The 11,395-nt window shown below is 38.6% G+C and overlaps 1 long non-coding RNA gene across 1 annotated transcript; it reads left to right on the forward strand.

Annotated features, from left to right (window-relative positions):
• Positions 1-336: 336 nt before the first annotated feature.
• LOC139136165 (uncharacterized) lies at positions 337-10,218 on the forward strand. The gene is made up of 3 exons (XR_011553133.1): positions 337-498; positions 8,755-8,928; positions 9,086-10,218. It is a non-coding gene; the product is annotated as an uncharacterized lncRNA (long non-coding RNA).
• The last annotated feature ends 1,177 nt before the right edge of the window (positions 10,219-11,395 follow it).

The following is an 11,395-nucleotide window of genomic DNA, read 5'->3' on the forward strand; positions in this document are numbered from 1 at the left end:
AACTATAACGACTGGGTCAATATTGAGTATCTTCAATCTTTTGCGCTGTTAAATCCATTTGTCTGACTCCGCCTCAACAAAAAAAAAACAATTTATCTGGAACACGCTAAATTAGCAAACACCGTCATACCGGTCCCGAAAGTGGTGATGTCGGCTGTTCTCTGTAAGCCTTGCCGGCGCAGTAGGACACCCAACCAACACCCAACTTGTCCACACTACCCGGCGAACTGACTTCAGTACGTGTCTTCATCAGTATCTCGTGATCAGCGTATTTCGAGATGCCGTCAGTAGCAGCGATCGTCCTGCCGTCACTAGCTGTCCTCTGAAGGGAATCTTCGCCAGGACTCTCTATACAGTCCACGGATTCCTCTGTGTGTGGAGACTGACCGACGTGAAGAGTGACCCCACCTATTGGCTGGCAACTGTGCCCGTCTTACTATTACCTATAGAAATGGTCATCACAGTGGCCGTCAACAAAACTAAAGGAGAATGGAAATGGTATGTGCAAAAGCTTTCTCATTTATCTGACCGAGAAAAGAGTGCAACGAATGCGATGTTTCATTGGAAGTGAATGTGTCCTACAGCTAGAACATCGTTCCCTTCACAGCGTACAGTGACAGAGATCGTAATCCTCTTTCTTGACGTAAAAGTGGAAAATTTAAAATAACTTTCATGTCATACTACGGTCTTCGAAGGCCTGATCGTTGTGGTGCAACCATTGTTCCATGTGTGTAATTGTGCCGCTACTTATCCAATACAATTTCGCATTGCTATATTTTCCGTTACATTTCAATTCGTTGAAACATCCCAACAGTACTGCTAATCGTGTCTTATCAGACGAATGTCACTTTGAAAGGGCAGTGTGTGAGCGGAGCTGAGAAGCAAGTAAGTCCTCGATTTTGAGCGCAGGGGCTCGTAGAAATGTCCGTCGCCAGGGTTAGGGGTGTCAAACGCACCAGCAAGGTATAACAGAAGAAAGGGGAGAAACTCTCAAAAGCCGCGTTCAGAGGTGATCCGTGAAACTGGTGGACACTTTATATTCAAGTATTCGAAACTAAACAGAAGGCAAATTAAACTTGAATTTTCATTTGTAAACGAACAGGTCGGAAAGGTGGCCTTCCCATGAATACGTGGTACGTGTTCAACACACCTTGGTCACGTTTCGGAGGTGTGTTTATACTCTTCTTATATACTCTTCTTATGCTGGCCCGGCAAAAACCACGTTGGTCCAACTTGCAACTGCGTTCTTGAAATGTGTATTTCGTAATAGTTTTTTTTTTCAATAACGAAACAAGACATGTTTTACATACGATGCAAGTTTTAGAGCGATATATCATTACTGTTCCGTTGTGTGCTCTACAATACAAGCGGGGTTGTCGGTTGGTGACTGCGACCGTGCCTGCAGATTTTATACACCGTGGTATTTTACTTTGAATTTTCAATTGACCCTGTGCTAAGTTAAAACAAAAAAGGAGAGTCGAGTATTCTCTGCAAATCAAGAATCATTTCGAACACGAACGATTCGGATATCTTGACCTCAACATTACTAAGCTACGCTAGCCCGGATGTAATTCTCGGAAACAAGACGCGAACATTAGTCTAAGCCCGATATTGCGTGGTAGCTAGGAAACCGGCTTTTCTTTCTCAGAAAGCATGCAATGTACTGCATACATGCTTGTGATCCCTTAGGCCTGAGACTTTCGCCCTCTCGGCAATAAACGTCAGTGAGCTACCACCAACATGATAATTCAGTGGCGTGAATCTGTGTATATTTTGATACATTAATCTATCAATCCTTATACTCAACTACCTAACGCATCAAACAAGGGTCAGTGAAGGGTCGCAGTCAGGCTCCGCGAGTAGACATAATCGATTAGTGTCGCGGAATGTTTTTAGCAGGTTTAAGAACTAAGGGAGTCGTCATTATTTACGGCCTGGGGAGTCAGATGAATGTGAGGGGCGTCACTCAAAAAATTGAAAACTTCAAAGGGGTGCTAAAAATTTGGAGAGGAAGAAGTGGGGTTACTCAACTTTTGGTGCAAAATAAATCAAGACACCTCTCAAAGTGCACCATTGTACGCATCAGTTTCTCAAAATTTCGACGCAACAGGAGGACACACCCTCTCGTGCTCTCCCCTTCGGATGGTCTTTAGTAGGACACCCCAAATTGAAATCGCCCCTCACAGTGTTCCAGACTACACCATTGCACTCATCACTTACGAAACATTTTTCATTGGCTCTAGGACAAAACTGAACTGTTGTGAATTCATCATTTATTATCATAGAAACATATTTTAATTGACTTCAGGTTTTCATTGGAAGCTTGCAGCTGGAGAAATGACACAAGAAGGTCACAGATTTTCCATTTCTGTATATTCTTTGGTCTTCAATCTCTGGCAAACTGAGAATTGTTTTTTACAACATGTATTGTCATTGTTTGGTTGTTGAATATTGTGACTCAAACACTGATCATGCAAAAATGTCATAAAAATACAGTGTCTAATGTGATTTTCAAACAATTTTCTTGAGTGCAAAATAAATTGAAATAGTCCGTGGGCTGGAGGGGCCCACCGTGCACTCCCATAGACCTACTACATTGGTATTGTTTTTGTTGTTTAGGATCAGCTGAACTAGAAAAAAGATGTTAACATTGGATATTCTGGGATGTACTACCTCTCTGGGCGTTTTTTGATTTGCGTGTACCGCGAAAAATGGCGAAAAATGGGTAGGGGTATGGGTACTATATCCTCCTCTACATTAAGTAAACTGGCTTGAAATAGCCAAAACCTTACATTTTGGGAAATTTAAGATACTGCTCTTTCTGAGAAACACCAACTTTAGCAAAATAAATTTGTGTACATAGAATAGGACGACTTTAAAATGATTTTTTTTGACAATTTTGAAATTGTTTAACCCAAATACCATGTATATATTGTGATTTACTTTTATTAAGCAAAATTTTGACAGCTTTTTGTGCTTAAATTATTTATTGCGACATATTAAACAAGAACCAAAGTGTTAACATTAGATATTTAACAATACACTACTTCTCTGTAGTCAATTTGAATTGAGTGTATCTGTATGGGGTATGCAAAAGCTAGGGGTAGGGGTACAACATTCTTTCCTTGATGAAGTAAACTGGCTTGAAATGCCATAAACCTTATAGTTTTAGAAAGCTTAGATACCATTCTTTCTAAAATGAATAAGTTTTTAGTAAAAAATATGACGTCATAGTTTTGGATAACTTTAAATCGATTTTTTCTGGTAAATCAGTATTTTTAGCCGGAAGAAAATATTATAACTATGGTTACCTTCCAATGATGCAAATCAAACAGATTAATGGATGTTATTTACTAATTCCAATTGCTGAAGAGGAAAATAAATGTCGAAATCGGGTACTTACCATGCAGTATTGTCTGTATTCACTAACCTTGCAAGTTTTGTTATACTGGTATATCATGAATGAGCATTTTATTGGTATGCAATGATCTAATGCACAGCTTTAATAAGAAGGCTTGAAAACGCGCCTACAAAGTCATATTGTCATTTTCTTTTAAAATAAATAGACTGTTGATAATTGTCTATTTTTATACATTTACTTTTTAAATATTTTTCTATAAAATAATTTTGATAAGACATATTTGGAAAATTTTCTATTTCTCCTTGTCTTACTGATTTTGTTTATTCAAGTGACTGATTTATCGTCTTTGCTATCGCCTAAACATCCCCGTTTTCGTTCGAAAAGACTGACATCAACATCGTCCCAAAACGTCTCGTCTTGCATGTTAATTGTAAGTCAGAAACGAATAATGTTAAGTTAGCATAGTAGGCTTATATTGGTCAAATTAGGATGGAATATTGAAGATGAAAACTTTTGCCGACTTGCCAGTTCTTGTGCAACGAGCGGCGAAGTTTCTTCCCGCAAACGTTGACCGACTGTCGTCAAAAGGACATAGATTGTTACATCCGTGTTTTTAAAGAGCTTGACCCCCGAATCACATATCTAAAAGCAACTTAGGTATTTTGTTTACCCGTATCGATCATGTGAGCTTAAATTAAACAATCTGAAGGTCGGCTTCCGGTCTGACGGACCACATCAGGTCACTGACTCCTTGGCTTCGAACAGCGTTCTGCAGCCCCAAGAAGCAACCGACGAACCCATAAATTGAACTGTCCCCATTTCATCATGTTAGAAACTGCTAGCGTTCGTAAAATTGGGAAGTGTCTATTATGAAGAAGGTTTCTGTGGACACGGCTTTTGAAAGTTTCTCCCCTTTCGCATCCTGCTGGTGCGTTCAGATTAGTAATTTACCCTTGCTTGCTTTGGCGCATTAGGCAATCAAACACATTAGATAATAGACGCAACACTGTGACAAAACTTCGCGTAGAATTGTCAAAGGACAAATACAAGGCACAGGGAAGGAAAAAAAGAAATCATTACAAAACTAGTGCTAACATAAGACTAAGACACCAAAGTTTGGCAGTATTCTTTATTGGCAATACATATCATAGTCAAACGTATTAAAATGAAATAAACAATTTCAAGAAGAAACCTGTGCTGAGACCAAGACACCTCTATCCCCGCCCCCACCCCGGCGACGGACATATAAGCGATCCCCTATGATTGTACAAGATTTAATAAATCTTATTGGAGTCAAAGATTGAGTTAAAGCTGTATTTTGTTTTGTTCCCTTGACAACCCAAAGAAGAAAAAAAATGAATTAAACAAAGTGACTTAATTGGTTCCTTTAAGTCAACAAACTATATACATCGATTATCGACATCAAGTGTATACCGATTACCGAAATCGAGATCGATTGTCATAACTTTGTCTGATTTTGTTCAAGTTATCGATTGCTATATGTAAGAATAAAGAACGAATAATTTCTTTCTTTTACCATCACGTGATTAAATACGGGTTCAAGGCCGTCTTCTCTTCGGACGATAGAATGTTAGAAGCATGGACATCAATTTATATATATATATATATATATATATATATATATATATATATATATATATATATATATATATATATATATATATATATATAAGCGTAAGACGGTGTTTGGTCATATCAAAAGGAAGGCAGATGGGTTAGTCTAGTAGTCAAGGGAGAGAAAAGAGAAATACCGTTTTTAAATTTAAGAAAAGATAAAACCAGGAAAAATAGAGAGCAAGAGAGCATAGCTTTGATAGATTGTGACTATTTGTAACTTTTAGGTAGTCCACCTAAAACCCCTGACCCGAGGTTTTTCTACACAGTGTAGGCAAGATGGGATGGAAGTTGTCTATGATCGACTATTTTTTAGACATCTTTCAATAAGTCGAAACAACATAAGCAACTGCTCGTTTGCAACAATATTGGTGAAAAGGGGGTCAAAAGAGAGCGATAATGTCCCTTTAAGGAAAGTTTGAGCAAAAGTTTAAGTCTTTTACTTTCGAGGCGCGAACTAGAAAAGCATTACATCCTGCACACCTCTGAAATGTCAATCAAACTCACCGAACAGCAGAGCGGTATTGTTATGTTATAGTAGATTGTACAGACTGGTAAATCGTATATGCAATCGAGCAGAAAACGAGAAACCTGGTTTTTTTCTTTCAAAAACTGTAATTATTTTTGTTCCATTAAACGAATACTTTTAATTATGGTTATCACTAAGATATCTTGGAAATGCAAAAGTATTAGCTTTCGAGTCATAATGCGCGGCACAATATGCAGCCCTTTCATTTACAAAATACGCGTTTAAAGTTCCCGCTTGAAAACTACTAATTTCCATTCATGCGTTGCGGTGTCTAATGCAATTTATCCCGTATTTTGCCAACTCAGATGACTTTTGGGTAATCATATGACCTCTTAGAACAAGGTATGTTAACAACGCTGTACTTTAGCCGCCATTTTGAATGTGCAATCGTGGTACAGTCGACGTTGTCGCCGTCAGCATTGAGCGCCGTATTTCTCCAATGAGTCTAACAGAGGCAGGTATTATCACCTAAAAAATCGACTCTGTTATTAGTTCTGGACAAAACGCCTTGCCTTGATTATTTCGTGGACATTGCACTAAATATCTTTCTATCGATGAGTGTTGACGGCTGTGTTGAATAGTGCAGACGAATTCAGTATCAGTATGAGTACTGCTGGCAGCGGAAATGCTAGTGTAAGCCATGACATTGAATACACGGACTCGAAGAAACTATGGTAAACAGTAATAGGCCTATTACAGAGACGGATAGTACGAATGATGAAATGGTCGATGAATTTTTCAGTATTAAAGCTCACAGCGTTTGTCGTACTGTCTTTGATGTGATGACTTGTTAAGATTTCAAGAATCACACATAGACACGCTGTAGTGTAAGCACACAAAATGTGTAATCCTGTCGCCAGCATGAATTTCAGTCCGGACTTACAGTCATGTGTTTTACCTAATGCAGCCTGACAAATTTTAATGTTTTAACATACTTTGAAAATTAGAATGAGAAAAAATATTTGATATAAAGAACAAAGATACTGGAAAACTATCAAAAGAAAAAGCTACTGTCCTTTTTAGCGAGAGCTGGTTATATTTTTCTTAGTTTCTCAGTTTGTCTTTGAAATAGTGCAGTTGCTGGCAATGTTCCACCCTTTTCAATATTGTTTATTTATTTTTATAAGTTAAATTAGCCTTAGCTCCCTCCGATCGTCTGTAGACTACAGCCAAACTCACGGTCCTGAGCAAATTGTACAGTTGTGAAAGTCAGAGATGTATCATGAATTTTATAAAAAAAATATACAAACAACAGAATCAAACCAGGAGGTTAGTTTGCTGTCGGGCCGGGTGCGCAGGGGACGACTTTGCAGTGAGGCCGGGATCTCTCTTGTGTTCGAACTTCTAAGCTTACAATGGCTGGAGTCCATCCGCGCTCGCAGCTAGCCGATACTTGTTGTACTATTGTACTCCTTGTGAGGATTAGATACCCGTTACGATCGATATTATTTTGAAATACTTTTAAATTTAATAAGTAAGACTTTTGTACTGCATTCAAGATATAATTTTTCCTTTCTGAGCGTTTTCAATTACGCCGTACGGCAACGATATGCGCACTTGATAGGCTGTGTTGCCTGCAGCGTAGCCTGGCCGTACACAAAACTTCGTTTGAGTAGACGGAGCAGAATCAGTCCCGTCATTTATTTTAAACGAAATTTTCATTATACTCCATAATGGAAGAAACGACTAGTTCAATGATTACAATGGTGAAGTGTTGAATTTTTATTCATATATGTTTTTCTCTCTCAATTCATTCAGCAAACTTGATCTCCGTACCATCGGTCACAACGTTCAGTGCCTTGCGTCATAGTATAATATTATGATAAAAACTCAAAAAGTGATCATGGCTCTAAATGAATTCTAGCTGGACTAAAGTTCATTCAACTATTTTGAGCACACATGATCACACACATATAGTCACAGGCTGTGTTGGAAAGCTGTACGCCAGGTGTCGCAACATGATTTTGAGAATACAGAGCAAAAACAGAGAGAACCGACTGCTTGAGGATACATGAAGTTACAGCTAAAGGAGCTGACTGAAAAAGAAGAATTTACTACTAGGGTAATTTTGCAGTTTTAAGGCAGAATGCGGTCAGAGACAGATACTTGGACCAGAAGAATTTACGGTATTGTTCTGGTTCACCGCTTGCGGCGGATTATTTTGAAGGTTTCGGACAAACTAAAGTTTTCACAGTCCTAGTTTTGTGAAAATCGAAATTGAATTGTCTGTCCCCATAAAGTTAACACAGGATTGCGTTCATTTTTAATGTCAAATATTGGTTAATGCCGGGCAATTTTTTTTCTGGTACTAAAACTTGCACGGTGATCCCTGATTTTAGTTTTGCTTACGTAAGAGCAATATTTAAAGTTTCCTAGGGGGAGGTTTGAAAAAAAACGTTTGGGTGTTACAGTTTTGAGGCGTATAAGCTTACTACCTAAATACATCAATCGCAAGGCCCAAAAAATATAAGATGAAAAGTATGCATTGAGGGTGTTATTTCTTCGAGACAGCTGTATATCGCTGACATCATTGACCTTTTCACAGATAGAAATTGTGACGGCTATCACACTTACTAGGGCTTATGGACGTGCTAATGTAAAGGGTACAACCCTGTCAGCAATGAAGATATAAATTTATTCTCAGCAAGTAGTGTCAAGAAAATAAACTTCCCTTTTTAAAGTAATTTGACTAAAAAAGGTTCGCTTCAAAACATAATGAGGGTCATATTAACCTCACTGCGCTTTTCACAATGGTCTGTGGTTATGCCAGGAGAGGTCAACACCCTCACTATCATAATGTATATTTCTTGTAGACACCTAACGTTTCGTCATCCTTTTTCACCTCTGTGTACGTTCTGTTCAGAAGCATACGAGGTGTCTGTTCGACCACTTTTCCAGCAAGTTTCGAGATGCAGAACAATATGAACGATATCACAAACAGTGCAAGGTTACCAATCGTGCACGTGCTAGCTGCTGTTTCGCTATCCATATTATGCGAATGGGTGATTTTTACAGTGAACTGTTTCCACGTTCAACCGCTTTTGCTTGATTTCCGCGCGACAGCATGGGTAAACTCATACATGTAATCGTTGACCCGGATTTTTTTTTGCAGTAGCGAAGATTTCGATAACAGAAGCTAATTTTAGTCCAAAACCTTGAGATGAAAGTAACCCTTTTTGTCTGCCCTGCATTAATTCTCGGCTCTTTTCATCCTTGTCAATTTCCATAGGTTTTGCCCAAGTGTATTTCTTGCCTAGCTACAAGCGTTTCAGCGATATACATATTGGAAATAGAACTGATGAATCAGAGAATAGATTATAAAGAGACCAATAACTTAACTTCATGTGACGTTGAGAGTGGAGATGTACACACGAATTCAACACGATTATCCGACATTCATGGAGTAAGTATATTTTATAAAGTGTCTTAATTATAATGAAGAGTGTTCTAAATGCGTATATTCAATCAAAAGTATTGATGAACGATCCTTTAAAATTATCGGAAGTTTTCGGGAAAGATTCTTTTTCTGATACCAGATCTCTCTGTGATTTGTGTTTCAGTTACGAATCCCATTATCACTGAGAGACGACTATTGGGTCCTCGCTCTGGAACAATTTTTGTGTGCATGATAATCGTTGGTCGCTGGTTCCTACCCAAGGGCGACATGACACGAGAGCAGCTGTCAACTTTGCTCTTGGTGTACATCGGCATAGCTTCCGACATCCTGGAGTTTGTACGGGAGGGACTCAAGGAACCGGAGGTGAATGCCACGCGACCCTCGTGTACGTCATTTTGAGCATTTGGTCGGTCAGTATGCTGCAGTTTGCGGTAGTCCTGACAGCGAGCGGCGAACGGAACGATATCAAGACTAAGAGGTGTTGCCCCTGGAATGCAGAAATCAGGGAAATTCTCATCACGTCGTTCATGCAAGACGCGCCATTCTTGATTGTTAGGCTGGTACTTTTGATTCACTACGAAGTTGTCAGCAACATGATGCTGTTCTTCACGTGTAAGAACACGGTGATGTTGATGTTGCAAAGCTACCGACTGATTGTCATCATTGCGGAGGAACGGAAGAGCGTTACTCCGGCGAATGGAGACGTTGAAGATACGAACAGGGACATGGCTCTCGAGGATCTTGTTACAGACTAAAACTTCTATGGCTTATTGGTATTGTGAACGAGACGGCTAAACTTTCTGTGTAAGGGTTAATGATCATTACGAATTTTCTTTCATCTTGGTGAAAACTCCGTTGTCAGGAACATTCAATGTGTTTACGTCATCGATACCTAAATATCAAGGATACAGGTAGAAACTTGTATTAATGACATCTATTGTCAAGGCAGTAGAGTGAATTCGTGTAATCAATACCTAAATTCCAGACAGAATCATGGGACGATTACATAAGGGAAATGTTGTATACCGATGATGTCACTTATGCAGATCATGTAAAATTTTATATGATCGATGCCCAATCAGAGAAAGTTTAGTAATGTATTTCTTGAAGGGACGAATGTTTTAATTATTTTATCCAATTTAAGAAATACTAGTTGATTAGTGATTGGAGGATTATCTAATTTAATCTAATTAGGATGCTATGATTTCTTTTTTTAAAAAAGGATCATCACCCACTATCTTCAGTCGGAGGTAGCTGGGCATCTCTGATGTGTAAACTTTACACTTCAGTAATAAACCACCATCAGTTGACATCCAACCAGTTTGTGATTCTCTATTCTGTCAAAGATCTCGACGTACCTCTCAACAGCGTGTACACTCACCTTACCAACGAGATACGACATAACAATGTCACAAACGACGAACAAAGGGTTGCTAAACTCAAGGCGCCGCGTGTCTGAATCACCAATAAGTATGATGAATACATTTGGTGATAGTCTAAACGGGACTGTTATCGAGAGTGATACTGTCTTACAGAGATATTTGTTCCCATAACCTTTAAACCCTCGAATTTAAGTTTGTACATTGTGTAGACCTGTCATGCTGTTCCTGAAAATTGACTTTAAAAGTCAGATATTATAATCAAGTAAAACTAATTTCATTTCAAAGCGAAGGGAGTTATAATGGGAACGGTGTATATTGAGCGAAGAAAAAATTAGTGGGTCGTGTAGGTATGCTGTGATCCCTGAATTTTCTGAATTTGAATGATTCATTTGAATCTTTAAAAAAGAACCACACCAAGCCCGGGCAAGATTCGACCATGGTCTCGCACATGTGAACGAAGTTAAACTTGCATTCGAACGGCTAGCGTGTAGCGGGCAAGAGTCGAGGGCAATAGCAAATCGAACCATGTTTTATAACTTTTTTGAATGCTATCACTTCATTTAAATCACATGTCTCGACTAAATGACATTCGCAGTCATCAAATTCAAACCGAATGAATAAATTATTGAATAGCAGCATTGTGTGTGACGAAAAGGAATAGCATTATGTAAGTTGTAAAAGTGCGCCGTTTTCACGTACTTGATAGAAAGGAAAATGGCACTTTAGCAATCAACCTAAGTTGGTATGTCTATTAGAAATGGAATTTAACGGGAAAAATGAAGGGATGCAATACCTGTTATGGACATGTTTGAACGGTACAGTATAAATGCGTGAAATGATAACATGTATTCAGTATTTCGTTTTTAGCCGAATAGATTTATTTATTACACCTCACCTGTGTACTGATCTCGTGATTGGCTAAAACTCCGCAACGTGACAAGTACTGATCTCGTGATTGGCTAAAACTCCGCAACGTGACATTCCAAAAAAGATATAAAACATGTTCGATTTGCTATAATATTGCCCTCGACTGTTTGGCCGCGAAATCTCTCAGATTTCCAACTCTTCAGATTGAGTTGATTCATCTATTA

This window comes from Ptychodera flava, chromosome 7, assembly GCF_041260155.1.
Source record: "Ptychodera flava strain L36383 chromosome 7, AS_Pfla_20210202, whole genome shotgun sequence".
NCBI lineage: Eukaryota > Metazoa > Hemichordata > Enteropneusta > Ptychoderidae > Ptychodera > Ptychodera flava.